General features: G+C 46.3%; 13 non-coding genes across 13 annotated transcripts; all 13 read right to left on the bottom strand.

The window, feature by feature from the left end:
* Positions 1-392: 392 nt before the first annotated feature.
* On the bottom strand, positions 393-583 carry LOC142268088 (U2 spliceosomal RNA). The gene has a single exon (XR_012733867.1). It is a non-coding gene; the product is annotated as a U2 spliceosomal RNA (small nuclear RNA).
* Positions 584-1,970: 1,387 nt separating this feature from the next.
* On the bottom strand, positions 1,971-2,161 carry LOC142268087 (U2 spliceosomal RNA). Its single transcript, XR_012733866.1, has one exon. It is a non-coding gene; the product is annotated as a U2 spliceosomal RNA (small nuclear RNA).
* A 1,387-nt stretch (positions 2,162-3,548) lies between these two features.
* Positions 3,549-3,739, bottom strand: LOC142268057 (U2 spliceosomal RNA). Its single transcript, XR_012733840.1, has one exon. It is a non-coding gene; the product is annotated as a U2 spliceosomal RNA (small nuclear RNA).
* A 1,387-nt stretch (positions 3,740-5,126) lies between these two features.
* LOC142268086 (U2 spliceosomal RNA) lies at positions 5,127-5,317 on the bottom strand. Its single transcript, XR_012733865.1, has one exon. It is a non-coding gene; the product is annotated as a U2 spliceosomal RNA (small nuclear RNA).
* Positions 5,318-6,704: 1,387 nt separating this feature from the next.
* Positions 6,705-6,895, bottom strand: LOC142268085 (U2 spliceosomal RNA). The gene has a single exon (XR_012733864.1). It is a non-coding gene; the product is annotated as a U2 spliceosomal RNA (small nuclear RNA).
* Positions 6,896-8,282: 1,387 nt separating this feature from the next.
* LOC142268084 (U2 spliceosomal RNA) lies at positions 8,283-8,473 on the bottom strand. Its single transcript, XR_012733863.1, has one exon. It is a non-coding gene; the product is annotated as a U2 spliceosomal RNA (small nuclear RNA).
* Positions 8,474-9,860: 1,387 nt separating this feature from the next.
* LOC142268082 (U2 spliceosomal RNA) lies at positions 9,861-10,051 on the bottom strand. Its single transcript, XR_012733861.1, has one exon. It is a non-coding gene; the product is annotated as a U2 spliceosomal RNA (small nuclear RNA).
* Positions 10,052-11,438: 1,387 nt separating this feature from the next.
* Positions 11,439-11,629, bottom strand: LOC142268080 (U2 spliceosomal RNA). The gene has a single exon (XR_012733860.1). It is a non-coding gene; the product is annotated as a U2 spliceosomal RNA (small nuclear RNA).
* A 1,387-nt stretch (positions 11,630-13,016) lies between these two features.
* Positions 13,017-13,207, bottom strand: LOC142268079 (U2 spliceosomal RNA). Its single transcript, XR_012733859.1, has one exon. It is a non-coding gene; the product is annotated as a U2 spliceosomal RNA (small nuclear RNA).
* A 1,387-nt stretch (positions 13,208-14,594) lies between these two features.
* LOC142268078 (U2 spliceosomal RNA) lies at positions 14,595-14,785 on the bottom strand. The gene has a single exon (XR_012733858.1). It is a non-coding gene; the product is annotated as a U2 spliceosomal RNA (small nuclear RNA).
* Positions 14,786-16,172: 1,387 nt separating this feature from the next.
* Positions 16,173-16,363, bottom strand: LOC142268077 (U2 spliceosomal RNA). The gene has a single exon (XR_012733857.1). It is a non-coding gene; the product is annotated as a U2 spliceosomal RNA (small nuclear RNA).
* Positions 16,364-17,750: 1,387 nt separating this feature from the next.
* On the bottom strand, positions 17,751-17,941 carry LOC142268076 (U2 spliceosomal RNA). The gene has a single exon (XR_012733856.1). It is a non-coding gene; the product is annotated as a U2 spliceosomal RNA (small nuclear RNA).
* Positions 17,942-19,328: 1,387 nt separating this feature from the next.
* LOC142268075 (U2 spliceosomal RNA) lies at positions 19,329-19,519 on the bottom strand. Its single transcript, XR_012733855.1, has one exon. It is a non-coding gene; the product is annotated as a U2 spliceosomal RNA (small nuclear RNA).
* Positions 19,520-19,860: the final 341 nt, after the last annotated feature.

Raw genomic sequence — 19,860 nt, 5'->3', positions numbered from 1 at the left:
GAATAAACAGGTAACTTTCTTTGGAGTGGAAGCGGAGAGATCGCACCAGATGCCAATTCTAGATGTTATCACACCTGTGGTCACTGCAGCAGCAGGTGAATCCACTTTGTCCAAAAGGGATCTATTCCATTCAATTGCAAATGATCTAGATAAGACAGAGAACTGCAGCACGGGGACATAGCCGAGTTGGTCAGGTTGAGTGGTGATGAGTTTGCTATTTGGATGAATAAAGAAAGTCAAAAGTGTGAAAGATAAAAAACAAAAGGAGGAAGTGTGAAAAGTGAATGGGCCAAATTGAGGTGCATATGAAGACGTATGCTTTCTTCCAATTCATTAAATCGGGCTAATATGAATCAGGTGAATTGAGTTCTGCTTTTGGAAACTGGGTTAAGAAGGGGTGCACCGTTCCTGGAGGTACTGCAATACCAGGTCAATGCGTGGAGTGGACAGAGCAAGCTCTTTTTCCATCTCCCTGTTCTAAAAATCCATTTAATATATGGTCCCCAGATAGGGGACGTATCAGATATTAAACTGATAAGAACAGATACTACACTTGATCTTAGCCAAAAGGCCGAGAAGCGATAACCAGAATTGGTTTGGGCCTCGAGTGGCACCCTGGCCTATGCCGGACACATCTTAGGGAGAGAGAGCGAGAGGGAGACAAACCCACGCCTACACAAGACATTTTGTCACCCAAGCCAACCCTTGAAAAGGCTGCTTTGCAGAGCCAAAACAAGAAGAATGGTGCGTTTTGCAGCCGCCGCCCACTGCAATGAATCTGAATAACTCCTCCTTTAGGGCGCAAGCAACTCCCCTCCCCCTTGCAGTCTTTCCAATTCACGATACAAAAAGACGGACAGGACAGGTTGCCTGACTTTCCGTCACTGCCACCCTTTGCCATCCTTACCCGTAGAAAGCCCTTTCATCATCCCCAAACCCTAATCTTTTCCCTTTCCTTCCCAGCCCCCAAACCCTGCCCTCTGTACCTTTCTCACCACCCGCTTCCCTTCTCCTGTCATCCCCCTACCACCCGGGAAAAAAAGAGATTGCCCCCTCCTTCCACTAGCCCACCCTCCCACCCAAAGAACAACTTCTTCTGCGCAGCTTGTTTTCTAGGCAGCAGCGCTATTGTGATGTCATCGGGGGGCATTGTGACAAGCCGCCAGTGTTCCGTCTCTTCATGTTGTGCACAGTTCAAACGGAAAATACATCAACAGGCAGACTACAGAAAAGCTTACTATCAAAGGTTAGAGGGGGGCTTTCTCAGAGGGCTTTTTACAGTTTTTCTATTCCCAATTAGCCGTTTAAGTGTACTTATTGAAAGTAGTAATTCTTTCATAGGCCGCCCTTTCTTAGTATTTGACGTTCCTTATATTGCGGTATGAGGCTTCGCAGTAGGTTGCAAACATTCATCACCCATGACTGTCCCCAATTGAGCTCAGAAGCTCAATGTCTATCATGACCTCTCTTTTAGAATGTCCAAGAGCAAGCAAACTATTCCTCCAGGAGAGGGCGCCAACAGACTACTAAAGAGATCATCATTACTCAAAGAAAACCCCAAAAACCAATGCATGATAGGAATAAACAGGTAACTTTCTTTGGAGTGGAAGCGGAGAGATCGCACCAGATGCCAATTCTAGATGTTATCACACCTGTGGTCACTGCAGCAGCAGGTGAATCCACTTTGTCCAAAAGGGATCTATTCCATTCAATTGCAAATGATCTAGATAAGACAGAGAACTGCAGCACGGGGACATAGCCGAGTTGGTCAGGTTGAGTGGTGATGAGTTTGCTATTTGGATGAATAAAGAAAGTCAAAAGTGTGAAAGATAAAAAACAAAAGGAGGAAGTGTGAAAAGTGAATGGGCCAAATTGAGGTGCATATGAAGACGTATGCTTTCTTCCAATTCATTAAATCGGGCTAATATGAATCAGGTGAATTGAGTTCTGCTTTTGGAAACTGGGTTAAGAAGGGGTGCACCGTTCCTGGAGGTACTGCAATACCAGGTCAATGCGTGGAGTGGACAGAGCAAGCTCTTTTTCCATCTCCCTGTTCTAAAAATCCATTTAATATATGGTCCCCAGATAGGGGACGTATCAGATATTAAACTGATAAGAACAGATACTACACTTGATCTTAGCCAAAAGGCCGAGAAGCGATAACCAGAATTGGTTTGGGCCTCGAGTGGCACCCTGGCCTATGCCGGACACATCTTAGGGAGAGAGAGCGAGAGGGAGACAAACCCACGCCTACACAAGACATTTTGTCACCCAAGCCAACCCTTGAAAAGGCTGCTTTGCAGAGCCAAAACAAGAAGAATGGTGCGTTTTGCAGCCGCCGCCCACTGCAATGAATCTGAATAACTCCTCCTTTAGGGCGCAAGCAACTCCCCTCCCCCTTGCAGTCTTTCCAATTCACGATACAAAAAGACGGACAGGACAGGTTGCCTGACTTTCCGTCACTGCCACCCTTTGCCATCCTTACCCGTAGAAAGCCCTTTCATCATCCCCAAACCCTAATCTTTTCCCTTTCCTTCCCAGCCCCCAAACCCTGCCCTCTGTACCTTTCTCACCACCCGCTTCCCTTCTCCTGTCATCCCCCTACCACCCGGGAAAAAAAGAGATTGCCCCCTCCTTCCACTAGCCCACCCTCCCACCCAAAGAACAACTTCTTCTGCGCAGCTTGTTTTCTAGGCAGCAGCGCTATTGTGATGTCATCGGGGGGCATTGTGACAAGCCGCCAGTGTTCCGTCTCTTCATGTTGTGCACAGTTCAAACGGAAAATACATCAACAGGCAGACTACAGAAAAGCTTACTATCAAAGATTAGAGGGGGGCTTTCTCAGAGGGCTTTTTACAGTTTTTCTATTCCCAATTAGCCGTTTAAGTGTACTTATTGAAAGTAGTAATTCTTTCATAGGCCGCCCTTTCTTAGTATTTGACGTTCCTTATATTGCGGTATGAGGCTTCGCAGTAGGTTGCAAACATTCATCACCCATGACTGTCCCCAATTGAGCTCAGAAGCTCAATGTCTATCATGACCTCTCTTTTAGAATGTCCAAGAGCAAGCAAACTATTCCTCCAGGAGAGGGCGCCAACAGACTACTAAAGAGATCATCATTACTCAAAGAAAACCCCAAAAACCAATGCATGATAGGAATAAACAGGTAACTTTCTTTGGAGTGGAAGCGGAGAGATCGCACCAGATGCCAATTCTAGATGTTATCACACCTGTGGTCACTGCAGCAGCAGGTGAATCCACTTTGTCCGAAAGGGATCTATTCCATTCAATTGCAAATGATCTAGATAAGACAGAGAACTGCAGCACGGGGACATAGCCGAGTTGGTCAGGTTGAGTGGTGATGAGTTTGCTATTTGGATGAATAAAGAAAGTCAAAAGTGTGAAAGATAAAAAACAAAAGGAGGAAGTGTGAAAAGTGAATGGGCCAAATTGAGGTGCATATGAAGACGTATGCTTTCTTCCAATTCATTAAATCGGGCTAATATGAATCAGGTGAATTGAGTTCTGCTTTTGGAAACTGGGTTAAGAAGGGGTGCACCGTTCCTGGAGGTACTGCAATACCAGGTCAATGCGTGGAGTGGACAGAGCAAGCTCTTTTTCCATCTCCCTGTTCTAAAAATCCATTTAATATATGGTCCCCAGATAGGGGACGTATCAGATATTAAACTGATAAGAACAGATCCTACACTTGATCTTAGCCAAAAGGCCGAGAAGCGATAACCAGAATTGGTTTGGGCCTCGAGTGGCACCCTGGCCTATGCCGGACACATCTTAGGGAGAGAGAGCGAGAGGGAGACAAACCCACGCCTACACAAGACATTTTGTCACCCAAGCCAACCCTTGAAAAGGCTGCTTTGCAGAGCCAAAACAAGAAGAATGGTGCGTTTTGCAGCCGCCGCCCACTGCAATGAATCTGAATAACTCCTCCTTTAGGGCGCAAGCAACTCCCCTCCCCCTTGCAGTCTTTCCAATTCACGATACAAAAAGACGGACAGGACAGGTTGCCTGACTTTCCGTCACTGCCACCCTTTGCCATCCTTACCCGTAGAAAGCCCTTTCATCATCCCCAAACCCTAATCTTTTCCCTTTCCTTCCCAGCCCCCAAACCCTGCCCTCTGTACCTTTCTCACCACCCGCTTCCCTTCTCCTGTCATCCCCCTACCACCCGGGAAAAAAAGAGATTGCCCCCTCCTTCCACTAGCCCACCCTCCCACCCAAAGAACAACTTCTTCTGCGCAGCTTGTTTTCTAGGCAGCAGCGCTATTGTGATGTCATCGGGGGGCATTGTGACAAGCCGCCAGTGTTCCGTCTCTTCATGTTGTGCACAGTTCAAACGGAAAATACATCAACAGGCAGACTACAGAAAAGCTTACTATCAAAGGTTAGAGGGGGGCTTTCTCAGAGGGCTTTTTACAGTTTTTCTATTCCCAATTAGCCGTTTAAGTGTACTTATTGAAAGTAGTAATTCTTTCATAGGCCGCCCTTTCTTAGTATTTGACGTTCCTTATATTGCGGTATGAGGCTTCGCAGTAGGTTGCAAACATTCATCACCCATGACTGTCCCCAATTGAGCTCAGAAGCTCAATGTCTATCATGACCTCTCTTTTAGAATGTCCAAGAGCAAGCAAACTATTCCTCCAGGAGAGGGCGCCAACAGACTACTAAAGAGATCATCATTACTCAAAGAAAACCCCAAAAACCAATGCATGATAGGAATAAACAGGTAACTTTCTTTGGAGTGGAAGCGGAGAGATCGCACCAGATGCCAATTCTAGATGTTATCACACCTGTGGTCACTGCAGCAGCAGGTGAATCCACTTTGTCCAAAAGGGATCTATTCCATTCAATTGCAAATGATCTAGATAAGACAGAGAACTGCAGCACGGGGACATAGCCGAGTTGGTCAGGTTGAGTGGTGATGAGTTTGCTATTTGGATGAATAAAGAAAGTCAAAAGTGTGAAAGATAAAAAACAAAAGGAGGAAGTGTGAAAAGTGAATGGGCCAAATTGAGGTGCATATGAAGACGTATGCTTTCTTCCAATTCATTAAATCGGGCTAATATGAATCAGGTGAATTGAGTTCTGCTTTTGGAAACTGGGTTAAGAAGGGGTGCACCGTTCCTGGAGGTACTGCAATACCAGGTCAATGCGTGGAGTGGACAGAGCAAGCTCTTTTTCCATCTCCCTGTTCTAAAAATCCATTTAATATATGGTCCCCAGATAGGGGACGTATCAGATATTAAACTGATAAGAACAGATACTACACTTGATCTTAGCCAAAAGGCCGAGAAGCGATAACCAGAATTGGTTTGGGCCTCGAGTGGCACCCTGGCCTATGCCGGACACATCTTAGGGAGAGAGAGCGAGAGGGAGACAAACCCACGCCTACACAAGACATTTTGTCACCCAAGCCAACCCTTGAAAAGGCTGCTTTGCAGAGCCAAAACAAGAAGAATGGTGCGTTTTGCAGCCGCCGCCCACTGCAATGAATCTGAATAACTCCTCCTTTAGGGCGCAAGCAACTCCCCTCCCCCTTGCAGTCTTTCCAATTCACGATACAAAAAGACGGACAGGACAGGTTGCCTGACTTTCCGTCACTGCCACCCTTTGCCATCCTTACCCGTAGAAAGCCCTTTCATCATCCCCAAACCCTAATCTTTTCCCTTTCCTTCCCAGCCCCCAAACCCTGCCCTCTGTACCTTTCTCACCACCCGCTTCCCTTCTCCTGTCATCCCCCTACCACCCGGGAAAAAAAGAGATTGCCCCCTCCTTCCACTAGCCCACCCTCCCACCCAAAGAACAACTTCTTCTGCGCAGCTTGTTTTCTAGGCAGCAGCGCTATTGTGATGTCATCGGGGGGCATTGTGACAAGCCGCCAGTGTTCCGTCTCTTCATGTTGTGCACAGTTCAAACGGAAAATACATCAACAGGCAGACTACAGAAAAGCTTACTATCAAAGGTTAGAGGGGGGCTTTCTCAGAGGGCTTTTTACAGTTTTTCTATTCCCAATTAGCCGTTTAAGTGTACTTATTGAAAGTAGTAATTCTTTCATAGGCCGCCCTTTCTTAGTATTTGACGTTCCTTATATTGCGGTATGAGGCTTCGCAGTAGGTTGCAAACATTCATCACCCATGACTGTCCCCAATTGAGCTCAGAAGCTCAATGTCTATCATGACCTCTCTTTTAGAATGTCCAAGAGCAAGCAAACTATTCCTCCAGGAGAGGGCGCCAACAGACTACTAAAGAGATCATCATTACTCAAAGAAAACCCCAAAAACCAATGCATGATAGGAATAAACAGGTAACTTTCTTTGGAGTGGAAGCGGAGAGATCGCACCAGATGCCAATTCTAGATGTTATCACACCTGTGGTCACTGCAGCAGCAGGTGAATCCACTTTGTCCAAAAGGGATCTATTCCATTCAATTGCAAATGATCTAGATAAGACAGAGAACTGCAGCACGGGGACATAGCCGAGTTGGTCAGGTTGAGTGGTGATGAGTTTGCTATTTGGATGAATAAAGAAAGTCAAAAGTGTGAAAGATAAAAAACAAAAGGAGGAAGTGTGAAAAGTGAATGGGCCAAATTGAGGTGCATATGAAGACGTATGCTTTCTTCCAATTCATTAAATCGGGCTAATATGAATCAGGTGAATTGAGTTCTGCTTTTGGAAACTGGGTTAAGAAGGGGTGCACCGTTCCTGGAGGTACTGCAATACCAGGTCAATGCGTGGAGTGGACAGAGCAAGCTCTTTTTCCATCTCCCTGTTCTAAAAATCCATTTAATATATGGTCCCCAGATAGGGGACGTATCAGATATTAAACTGATAAGAACAGATACTACACTTGATCTTAGCCAAAAGGCCGAGAAGCGATAACCAGAATTGGTTTGGGCCTCGAGTGGCACCCTGGCCTATGCCGGACACATCTTAGGGAGAGAGAGCGAGAGGGAGACAAACCCACGCCTACACAAGACATTTTGTCACCCAAGCCAACCCTTGAAAAGGCTGCTTTGCAGAGCCAAAACAAGAAGAATGGTGCGTTTTGCAGCCGCCGCCCACTGCAATGAATCTGAATAACTCCTCCTTTAGGGCGCAAGCAACTCCCCTCCCCCTTGCAGTCTTTCCAATTCACGATACAAAAAGACGGACAGGACAGGTTGCCTGACTTTCCGTCACTGCCACCCTTTGCCATCCTTACCCGTAGAAAGCCCTTTCATCATCCCCAAACCCTAATCTTTTCCCTTTCCTTCCCAGCCCCCAAACCCTGCCCTCTGTACCTTTCTCACCACCCGCTTCCCTTCTCCTGTCATCCCCCTACCACCCGGGAAAAAAAGAGATTGCCCCCTCCTTCCACTAGCCCACCCTCCCACCCAAAGAACAACTTCTTCTGCGCAGCTTGTTTTCTAGGCAGCAGCGCTATTGTGATGTCATCGGGGGGCATTGTGACAAGCCGCCAGTGTTCCGTCTCTTCATGTTGTGCACAGTTCAAACGGAAAATACATCAACAGGCAGACTACAGAAAAGCTTACTATCAAAGGTTAGAGGGGGGCTTTCTCAGAGGGCTTTTTACAGTTTTTCTATTCCCAATTAGCCGTTTAAGTGTACTTATTGAAAGTAGTAATTCTTTCATAGGCCGCCCTTTCTTAGTATTTGACGTTCCTTATATTGCGGTATGAGGCTTCGCAGTAGGTTGCAAACATTCATCACCCATGACTGTCCCCAATTGAGCTCAGAAGCTCAATGTCTATCATGACCTCTCTTTTAGAATGTCCAAGAGCAAGCAAACTATTCCTCCAGGAGAGGGCGCCAACAGACTACTAAAGAGATCATCATTACTCAAAGAAAACCCCAAAAACCAATGCATGATAGGAATAAACAGGTAACTTTCTTTGGAGTGGAAGCGGAGAGATCGCACCAGATGCCAATTCTAGATGTTATCACACCTGTGGTCACTGCAGCAGCAGGTGAATCCACTTTGTCCAAAAGGGATCTATTCCATTCAATTGCAAATGATCTAGATAAGACAGAGAACTGCAGCACGGGGACATAGCCGAGTTGGTCAGGTTGAGTGGTGATGAGTTTGCTATTTGGATGAATAAAGAAAGTCAAAAGTGTGAAAGATAAAAAACAAAAGGAGGAAGTGTGAAAAGTGAATGGGCCAAATTGAGGTGCATATGAAGACGTATGCTTTCTTCCAATTCATTAAATCGGGCTAATATGAATCAGGTGAATTGAGTTCTGCTTTTGGAAACTGGGTTAAGAAGGGGTGCACCGTTCCTGGAGGTACTGCAATACCAGGTCAATGCGTGGAGTGGACAGAGCAAGCTCTTTTTCCATCTCCCTGTTCTAAAAATCCATTTAATATATGGTCCCCAGATAGGGGACGTATCAGATATTAAACTGATAAGAACAGATACTACACTTGATCTTAGCCAAAAGGCCGAGAAGCGATAACCAGAATTGGTTTGGGCCTCGAGTGGCACCCTGGCCTATGCCGGACACATCTTAGGGAGAGAGAGCGAGAGGGAGACAAACCCACGCCTACACAAGACATTTTGTCACCCAAGCCAACCCTTGAAAAGGCTGCTTTGCAGAGCCAAAACAAGAAGAATGGTGCGTTTTGCAGCCGCCGCCCACTGCAATGAATCTGAATAACTCCTCCTTTAGGGCGCAAGCAACTCCCCTCCCCCTTGCAGTCTTTCCAATTCACGATACAAAAAGACGGACAGGACAGGTTGCCTGACTTTCCGTCACTGCCACCCTTTGCCATCCTTACCCGTAGAAAGCCCTTTCATCATCCCCAAACCCTAATCTTTTCCCTTTCCTTCCCAGCCCCCAAACCCTGCCCTCTGTACCTTTCTCACCACCCGCTTCCCTTCTCCTGTCATCCCCCTACCACCCGGGAAAAAAAGAGATTGCCCCCTCCTTCCACTAGCCCACCCTCCCACCCAAAGAACAACTTCTTCTGCGCAGCTTGTTTTCTAGGCAGCAGCGCTATTGTGATGTCATCGGGGGGCATTGTGACAAGCCGCCAGTGTTCCGTCTCTTCATGTTGTGCACAGTTCAAACGGAAAATACATCAACAGGCAGACTACAGAAAAGCTTACTATCAAAGGTTAGAGGGGGGCTTTCTCAGAGGGCTTTTTACAGTTTTTCTATTCCCAATTAGCCGTTTAAGTGTACTTATTGAAAGTAGTAATTCTTTCATAGGCCGCCCTTTCTTAGTATTTGACGTTCCTTATATTGCGGTATGAGGCTTCGCAGTAGGTTGCAAACATTCATCACCCATGACTGTCCCCAATTGAGCTCAGAAGCTCAATGTCTATCATGACCTCTCTTTTAGAATGTCCAAGAGCAAGCAAACTATTCCTCCAGGAGAGGGCGCCAACAGACTACTAAAGAGATCATCATTACTCAAAGAAAACCCCAAAAACCAATGCATGATAGGAATAAACAGGTAACTTTCTTTGGAGTGGAAGCGGAGAGATCGCACCAGATGCCAATTCTAGATGTTATCACACCTGTGGTCACTGCAGCAGCAGGTGAATCCACTTTGTCCAAAAGGGATCTATTCCATTCAATTGCAAATGATCTAGATAAGACAGAGAACTGCAGCACGGGGACATAGCCGAGTTGGTCAGGTTGAGTGGTGATGAGTTTGCTATTTGGATGAATAAAGAAAGTCAAAAGTGTGAAAGATAAAAAACAAAAGGAGGAAGTGTGAAAAGTGAATGGGCCAAATTGAGGTGCATATGAAGACGTATGCTTTCTTCCAATTCATTAAATCGGGCTAATATGAATCAGGTGAATTGAGTTCTGCTTTTGGAAACTGGGTTAAGAAGGGGTGCACCGTTCCTGGAGGTACTGCAATACCAGGTCAATGCGTGGAGTGGACAGAGCAAGCTCTTTTTCCATCTCCCTGTTCTAAAAATCCATTTAATATATGGTCCCCAGATAGGGGACGTATCAGATATTAAACTGATAAGAACAGATACTACACTTGATCTTAGCCAAAAGGCCGAGAAGCGATAACCAGAATTGGTTTGGGCCTCGAGTGGCACCCTGGCCTATGCCGGACACATCTTAGGGAGAGAGAGCGAGAGGGAGACAAACCCACGCCTACACAAGACATTTTGTCACCCAAGCCAACCCTTGAAAAGGCTGCTTTGCAGAGCCAAAACAAGAAGAATGGTGCGTTTTGCAGCCGCCGCCCACTGCAATGAATCTGAATAACTCCTCCTTTAGGGCGCAAGCAACTCCCCTCCCCCTTGCAGTCTTTCCAATTCACGATACAAAAAGACGGACAGGACAGGTTGCCTGACTTTCCGTCACTGCCACCCTTTGCCATCCTTACCCGTAGAAAGCCCTTTCATCATCCCCAAACCCTAATCTTTTCCCTTTCCTTCCCAGCCCCCAAACCCTGCCCTCTGTACCTTTCTCACCACCCGCTTCCCTTCTCCTGTCATCCCCCTACCACCCGGGAAAAAAAGAGATTGCCCCCTCCTTCCACTAGCCCACCCTCCCACCCAAAGAACAACTTCTTCTGCGCAGCTTGTTTTCTAGGCAGCAGCGCTATTGTGATGTCATCGGGGGGCATTGTGACAAGCCGCCAGTGTTCCGTCTCTTCATGTTGTGCACAGTTCAAACGGAAAATACATCAACAGGCAGACTACAGAAAAGCTTACTATCAAAGGTTAGAGGGGGGCTTTCTCAGAGGGCTTTTTACAGTTTTTCTATTCCCAATTAGCCGTTTAAGTGTACTTATTGAAAGTAGTAATTCTTTCATAGGCCGCCCTTTCTTAGTATTTGACGTTCCTTATATTGCGGTATGAGGCTTCGCAGTAGGTTGCAAACATTCATCACCCATGACTGTCCCCAATTGAGCTCAGAAGCTCAATGTCTATCATGACCTCTCTTTTAGAATGTCCAAGAGCAAGCAAACTATTCCTCCAGGAGAGGGCGCCAACAGACTACTAAAGAGATCATCATTACTCAAAGAAAACCCCAAAAACCAATGCATGATAGGAATAAACAGGTAACTTTCTTTGGAGTGGAAGCGGAGAGATCGCACCAGATGCCAATTCTAGATGTTATCACACCTGTGGTCACTGCAGCAGCAGGTGAATCCACTTTGTCCAAAAGGGATCTATTCCATTCAATTGCAAATGATCTAGATAAGACAGAGAACTGCAGCACGGGGACATAGCCGAGTTGGTCAGGTTGAGTGGTGATGAGTTTGCTATTTGGATGAATAAAGAAAGTCAAAAGTGTGAAAGATAAAAAACAAAAGGAGGAAGTGTGAAAAGTGAATGGGCCAAATTGAGGTGCATATGAAGACGTATGCTTTCTTCCAATTCATTAAATCGGGCTAATATGAATCAGGTGAATTGAGTTCTGCTTTTGGAAACTGGGTTAAGAAGGGGTGCACCGTTCCTGGAGGTACTGCAATACCAGGTCAATGCGTGGAGTGGACAGAGCAAGCTCTTTTTCCATCTCCCTGTTCTAAAAATCCATTTAATATATGGTCCCCAGATAGGGGACGTATCAGATATTAAACTGATAAGAACAGATACTACACTTGATCTTAGCCAAAAGGCCGAGAAGCGATAACCAGAATTGGTTTGGGCCTCGAGTGGCACCCTGGCCTATGCCGGACACATCTTAGGGAGAGAGAGCGAGAGGGAGACAAACCCACGCCTACACAAGACATTTTGTCACCCAAGCCAACCCTTGAAAAGGCTGCTTTGCAGAGCCAAAACAAGAAGAATGGTGCGTTTTGCAGCCGCCGCCCACTGCAATGAATCTGAATAACTCCTCCTTTAGGGCGCAAGCAACTCCCCTCCCCCTTGCAGTCTTTCCAATTCACGATACAAAAAGACGGACAGGACAGGTTGCCTGACTTTCCGTCACTGCCACCCTTTGCCATCCTTACCCGTAGAAAGCCCTTTCATCATCCCCAAACCCTAATCTTTTCCCTTTCCTTCCCAGCCCCCAAACCCTGCCCTCTGTACCTTTCTCACCACCCGCTTCCCTTCTCCTGTCATCCCCCTACCACCCGGGAAAAAAAGAGATTGCCCCCTCCTTCCACTAGCCCACCCTCCCACCCAAAGAACAACTTCTTCTGCGCAGCTTGTTTTCTAGGCAGCAGCGCTATTGTGATGTCATCGGGGGGCATTGTGACAAGCCGCCAGTGTTCCGTCTCTTCATGTTGTGCACAGTTCAAACGGAAAATACATCAACAGGCAGACTACAGAAAAGCTTACTATCAAAGGTTAGAGGGGGGCTTTCTCAGAGGGCTTTTTACAGTTTTTCTATTCCCAATTAGCCGTTTAAGTGTACTTATTGAAAGTAGTAATTCTTTCATAGGCCGCCCTTTCTTAGTATTTGACGTTCCTTATATTGCGGTATGAGGCTTCGCAGTAGGTTGCAAACATTCATCACCCATGACTGTCCCCAATTGAGCTCAGAAGCTCAATGTCTATCATGACCTCTCTTTTAGAATGTCCAAGAGCAAGCAAACTATTCCTCCAGGAGAGGGCGCCAACAGACTACTAAAGAGATCATCATTACTCAAAGAAAACCCCAAAAACCAATGCATGATAGGAATAAACAGGTAACTTTCTTTGGAGTGGAAGCGGAGAGATCGCACCAGATGCCAATTCTAGATGTTATCACACCTGTGGTCACTGCAGCAGCAGGTGAATCCACTTTGTCCAAAAGGGATCTATTCCATTCAATTGCAAATGATCTAGATAAGACAGAGAACTGCAGCACGGGGACATAGCCGAGTTGGTCAGGTTGAGTGGTGATGAGTTTGCTATTTGGATGAATAAAGAAAGTCAAAAGTGTGAAAGATAAAAAACAAAAGGAGGAAGTGTGAAAAGTGAATGGGCCAAATTGAGGTGCATATGAAGACGTATGCTTTCTTCCAATTCATTAAATCGGGCTAATATGAATCAGGTGAATTGAGTTCTGCTTTTGGAAACTGGGTTAAGAAGGGGTGCACCGTTCCTGGAGGTACTGCAATACCAGGTCAATGCGTGGAGTGGACAGAGCAAGCTCTTTTTCCATCTCCCTGTTCTAAAAATCCATTTAATATATGGTCCCCAGATAGGGGACGTATCAGATATTAAACTGATAAGAACAGATACTACACTTGATCTTAGCCAAAAGGCCGAGAAGCGATAACCAGAATTGGTTTGGGCCTCGAGTGGCACCCTGGCCTATGCCGGACACATCTTAGGGAGAGAGAGCGAGAGGGAGACAAACCCACGCCTACACAAGACATTTTGTCACCCAAGCCAACCCTTGAAAAGGCTGCTTTGCAGAGCCAAAACAAGAAGAATGGTGCGTTTTGCAGCCGCCGCCCACTGCAATGAATCTGAATAACTCCTCCTTTAGGGCGCAAGCAACTCCCCTCCCCCTTGCAGTCTTTCCAATTCACGATACAAAAAGACGGACAGGACAGGTTGCCTGACTTTCCGTCACTGCCACCCTTTGCCATCCTTACCCGTAGAAAGCCCTTTCATCATCCCCAAACCCTAATCTTTTCCCTTTCCTTCCCAGCCCCCAAACCCTGCCCTCTGTACCTTTCTCACCACCCGCTTCCCTTCTCCTGTCATCCCCCTACCACCCGGGAAAAAAAGAGATTGCCCCCTCCTTCCACTAGCCCACCCTCCCACCCAAAGAACAACTTCTTCTGCGCAGCTTGTTTTCTAGGCAGCAGCGCTATTGTGATGTCATCGGGGGGCATTGTGACAAGCCGCCAGTGTTCCGTCTCTTCATGTTGTGCACAGTTCAAACGGAAAATACATCAACAGGCAGACTACAGAAAAGCTTACTATCAAAGGTTAGAGGGGGGCTTTCTCAGAGGGCTTTTTACAGTTTTTCTATTCCCAATTAGCCGTTTAAGTGTACTTATTGAAAGTAGTAATTCTTTCATAGGCCGCCCTTTCTTAGTATTTGACGTTCCTTATATTGCGGTATGAGGCTTCGCAGTAGGTTGCAAACATTCATCACCCATGACTGTCCCCAATTGAGCTCAGAAGCTCAATGTCTATCATGACCTCTCTTTTAGAATGTCCAAGAGCAAGCAAACTATTCCTCCAGGAGAGGGCGCCAACAGACTACTAAAGAGATCATCATTACTCAAAGAAAACCCCAAAAACCAATGCATGATAGGAATAAACAGGTAACTTTCTTTGGAGTGGAAGCGGAGAGATCGCACCAGATGCCAATTCTAGATGTTATCACACCTGTGGTCACTGCAGCAGCAGGTGAATCCACTTTGTCCAAAAGGGATCTATTCCATTCAATTGCAAATGATCTAGATAAGACAGAGAACTGCAGCACGGGGACATAGCCGAGTTGGTCAGGTTGAGTGGTGATGAGTTTGCTATTTGGATGAATAAAGAAAGTCAAAAGTGTGAAAGATAAAAAACAAAAGGAGGAAGTGTGAAAAGTGAATGGGCCAAATTGAGGTGCATATGAAGACGTATGCTTTCTTCCAATTCATTAAATCGGGCTAATATGAATCAGGTGAATTGAGTTCTGCTTTTGGAAACTGGGTTAAGAAGGGGTGCACCGTTCCTGGAGGTACTGCAATACCAGGTCAATGCGTGGAGTGGACAGAGCAAGCTCTTTTTCCATCTCCCTGTTCTAAAAATCCATTTAATATATGGTCCCCAGATAGGGGACGTATCAGATATTAAACTGATAAGAACAGATACTACACTTGATCTTAGCCAAAAGGCCGAGAAGCGATAACCAGAATTGGTTTGGGCCTCGAGTGGCACCCTGGCCTATGCCGGACACATCTTAGGGAGAGAGAGCGAGAGGGAGACAAACCCACGCCTACACAAGACATTTTGTCACCCAAGCCAACCCTTGAAAAGGCTGCTTTGCAGAGCCAAAACAAGAAGAATGGTGCGTTTTGCAGCCGCCGCCCACTGCAATGAATCTGAATAACTCCTCCTTTAGGGCGCAAGCAACTCCCCTCCCCCTTGCAGTCTTTCCAATTCACGATACAAAAAGACGGACAGGACAGGTTGCCTGACTTTCCGTCACTGCCACCCTTTGCCATCCTTACCCGTAGAAAGCCCTTTCATCATCCCCAAACCCTAATCTTTTCCCTTTCCTTCCCAGCCCCCAAACCCTGCCCTCTGTACCTTTCTCACCACCCGCTTCCCTTCTCCTGTCATCCCCCTACCACCCGGGAAAAAAAGAGATTGCCCCCTCCTTCCACTAGCCCACCCTCCCACCCAAAGAACAACTTCTTCTGCGCAGCTTGTTTTCTAGGCAGCAGCGCTATTGTGATGTCATCGGGGGGCATTGTGACAAGCCGCCAGTGTTCCGTCTCTTCATGTTGTGCACAGTTCAAACGGAAAATACATCAACAGGCAGACTACAGAAAAGCTTACTATCAAAGGTTAGAGGGGGGCTTTCTCAGAGGGCTTTTTACAGTTTTTCTATTCCCAATTAGCCGTTTAAGTGTACTTATTGAAAGTAGTAATTCTTTCATAGGCCGCCCTTTCTTAGTATTTGACGTTCCTTATATTGCGGTATGAGGCTTCGCAGTAGGTTGCAAACATTCATCACCCATGACTGTCCCCAATTGAGCTCAGAAGCTCAATGTCTATCATGACCTCTCTTTTAGAATGTCCAAGAGCAAGCAAACTATTCCTCCAGGAGAGGGCGCCAACAGACTACTAAAGAGATCATCATTACTCAAAGAAAACCCCAAAAACCAATGCATGATAGGAATAAACAGGTAACTTTCTTTGGAGTGGAAGCGGAGAGATCGCACCAGATGCCAATTCTAGATGTTATCACACCTGTGGTCACTGCAGCAGCAGGTGAATCCACTTTGTCCAAAAGGGATCTATTCCATTCAATTGCAAATGATCTAGATAAGACAGAGAACTGCAGCACGGGGACATAGCCGAGTTGGTCAGGTTGAGTGGTGATGAGTTTGCTATTTGGATGAATAAAGAAAGTCAAAAGTGTGAAAGATAAAAAACAAAAGGAGGAAGTGTGAAAAGTGAATGGGCCAAATTGAGGTGCATATGAAGACGTATGCTTTCTTCCAATTCATTAAATCGGGCTAATATGAATCAGGTGAATTGAGTTCTGCTTTTGGAAACTGGGTTAAGAAGGGGTGCACCGTTCCTGGAGGTACTGCAATACCAGGTCAATGCGTGGAGTGGACAGAGCAAGCTCTTTTTCCATCTCCCTGTTCTAAAAATCCATTTAATATATGGTCCCCAGATAGGGGACGTATCAGATATTAAACTGATAAGAACAGATACTACACTTGATCTTAGCCAAAAGGCCGAGAAGCGATAACCAGAATTGGTTTGGGCCTCGAGTGGCACCCTGGCCTATGCCGGACACATCTTAGGGAGAGAGAGCGAGAGGGAGACAAACCCACGCCTACACAAGACATTTTGTCACCCAAGCCAACCCTTGAAAAGGCTGCTTTGCAGAGCCAAAACAAGAAGAATGGTGCGTTTTGCAGCCGCCGCCCACTGCAATGAATCTGAATAACTCCTCCTTTAGGGCGCAAGCAACTCCCCTCCCCCTTGCAGTCTTTCCAATTCACGATACAAAAAGACGGACAGGACAGGTTGCCTGACTTTCCGTCACTGCCACCCTTTGCCATCCTTACCCGTAGAAAGCCCTTTCATCATCCCCAAACCCTAATCTTTTCCCTTTCCTTCCCAGCCCCCAAACCCTGCCCTCTGTACCTTTCTCACCACCCGCTTCCCTTCTCCTGTCATCCCCCTACCACCCGGGAAAAAAAGAGATTGCCCCCTCCTTCCACTAGCCCACCCTCCCACCCAAAGAACAACTTCTTCTGCGCAGCTTGTTTTCTAGGCAGCAGCGCTATTGTGATGTCATCGGGGGGCATTGTGACAAGCCGCCAGTGTTCCGTCTCTTCATGTTGTGCACAGTTCAAACGGAAAATACATCAACAGGCAGACTACAGAAAAGCTTACTATCAAAGGTTAGAGGGGGGCTTTCTCAGAGGGCTTTTTACAGTTTTTCTATTCCCAATTAGCCGTTTAAGTGTACTTATTGAAAGTAGTAATTCTTTCATAGGCCGCCCTTTCTTAGTATTTGACGTTCCTTATATTGCGGTATGAGGCTTCGCAGTAGGTTGCAAACATTCATCACCCATGACTGTCCCCAATTGAGCTCAGAAGCTCAATGTCTATCATGACCTCTCTTTTAGAATGTCCAAGAGCAAGCAAACTATTCCTCCAGGAGAGGGCGCCAACAGACTACTAAAGAGATCATCATTACTCAAAGAAAACCCCAAAAACCAATGCATGATAGGAATAAACAGGTAACTTTCTTTGGAGTGGAAGCGGAGAGATCGCACCAGATGCCAATTCTAGATGTTATCACACCTGTGGTCACTGCAGCAGCAGGTGAATCCACTTTGTCCAAAAGGGATCTATTCCATTCAATTGCAAATGATCTAGATAAGACAGAGAACTGCAGCACGGGGACATAGCCGAGTTGGTCAGGTTGAGTGGTGATGAGTTTGCTATTTGGATGAATAAAGAAAGTCAAAAGTGTGAAAGATAAAAAACAAAAGGAGGAAGTGTGAAAAGTGAATGGGCCAAATTGAGGTGCATATGAAGACGTATGCTTTCTTCCAATTCATTAAATCGGGCTAATATGAATCAGGTGAATTGAGTTCTGCTTTTGGAAACTGGGTTAAGAAGGGGTGCACCGTTCCTGGAGGTACTGCAATACCAGGTCAATGCGTGGAGTGGACAGAGCAAGCTCTTTTTCCATCTCCCTGTTCTAAAAATCCATTTAATATATGGTCCCCAGATAGGGGACGTATCAGATATTAAACTGATAAGAACAGATACTACACTTGATCTTAGCCAAAAGGCCGAGAAGCGATAACCAGAATTGGTTTGGGCCTCGAGTGGCACCCTGGCCTATGCCGGACACATCTTAGGGAGAGAGAGCGAGAGGGAGACAAACCCACGCCTACACAAGACATTTTGTCACCCAAGCCAACCCTTGAAAAGGCTGCTTTGCAGAGCCAAAACAAGAAGAATGGTGCGTTTTGCAGCCGCCGCCCACTGCAATGAATCTGAATAACTCCTCCTTTAGGGCGCAAGCAACTCCCCTCCCCCTTGCAGTCTTTCCAATTCACGATACAAAAAGACGGACAGGACAGGTTGCCTGACTTTCCGTCACTGCCACCCTTTGCCATCCTTACCCGTAGAAAGCCCTTTCATCATCCCCAAACCCTAATCTTTTCCCTTTCCTTCCCAGCCCCCAAACCCTGCCCTCTGTACCTTTCTCACCACCCGCTTCCCTTCTCCTGTCATCCCCCTACCACCCGGGAAAAAAAGAGATTGCCCCCTCCTTCCACTAGCCCACCCTCCCACCCAAAGAACAACTTCTTCTGCGCAGCTTGTTTTCTAGGCAGCAGCGCTATTGTGATGTCATCGGGGGGCATTGTGACAAGCCGCCAGTGTTCCGTCTCTTCATGTTGTGCACAGTTCAAACGGAAAATACATCAACAGGCAGACTACAGAAAAGCTTACTATCAAAGGTTAGAGGGGGGCTTTCTCAGAGGGCTTTTTACAGTTTTTCTATTCCCAATTAGCCGTTTAAGTGTACTTATTGAAAGTAGTAATTCTTTCATAGGCCGCCCTTTCTTAGTATTTGACGTTCCTTATATTGCGGTATGAGGCTTCGCAGTAGGTTGCAAACATTCATCACCCATGACTGTCCCCAATTGAGCTCAGAAGCTCAATGTCTATCATGACCTCTCTTTTAGAATGTCCAAGAGCAAGCAAACTATTCCTCCAGGAGAGGGCGCCAACAGACTACTAAAGAGATCATCATTACTCAAAGAAAACCCCAAAAACCAATGCATGATAGGAATAAACAGGTAACTTTCTTTGGAGTGGAAGCGGAGAGATCGCACCAGATGCCAATTCTAGATGTTATCACACCTGTGGTCACTGCAGCAGCAGGTGAATCCACTTTGTCCAAAAGGGATCTATTCCATTCAATTGCAAATGATCTAGATAAGACAGAGAACTGCAGCACGGGGACATAGCCGAGTTGGTCAGGTTGAGTGGTGATGAGTTTGCTATTTGGATGAATAAAGAAAGTCAAAAGTGTGAAAGATAAAAAACAAAAGGAGGAAGTGTGAAAAGTGAATGGGCCAAATTGAGGTGCATATGAAGACGTATGCTTTCTTCCAATTCATTAAATCGGGCTAATATGAATCAGGTGAATTGAGTTCTGCTTTTGGAAACTGGGTTAAGAAGGGGTGCACCGTTCCTGGAGGTACTGCAATACCAGGTCAATGCGTGGAGTGGACAGAGCAAGCTCTTTTTCCATCTCCCTGTTCTAAAAATCCATTTAATATATGGTCCCCAGATAGGGGACGTATCAGATATTAAACTGATAAGAACAGATACTACACTTGATCTTAGCCAAAAGGCCGAGAAGCGATAACCAGAATTGGTTTGGGCCTCGAGTGGCACCCTGGCCTATGCCGGACACATCTTAGGGAGAGAGAGCGAGAGGGAGACAAACCCACGCCTACACAAGACATTTTGTCACCCAAGCCAACCCTTGAAAAGGCTGCTTTGCAGAGCCAAAACAAGAAGAATGGTGCGTTTTGCAGCCGCCGCCCACTGCAATGAATCTGAATAACTCCTCCTTTAGGGCGCAAGCAACTCCCCTCCCCCTTGCAGTCTTTCCAATTCACGATACAAAAAGACGGACAGGACAGGTTGCCTGACTTTCCGTCACTGCCACCCTTTGCCATCCTTACCCGTAGAAAGCCCTTTC

Source organism: Anomaloglossus baeobatrachus, unplaced genomic scaffold (genome assembly GCF_048569485.1).
Source record: "Anomaloglossus baeobatrachus isolate aAnoBae1 unplaced genomic scaffold, aAnoBae1.hap1 Scaffold_2985, whole genome shotgun sequence".
Taxonomy (NCBI): Eukaryota; Metazoa; Chordata; class Amphibia; order Anura; family Aromobatidae; genus Anomaloglossus; species Anomaloglossus baeobatrachus.
The sequence above is the reverse complement of the archived record's forward strand: the minus strand, read 5'-3'. Positions and strand labels throughout refer to the sequence as shown.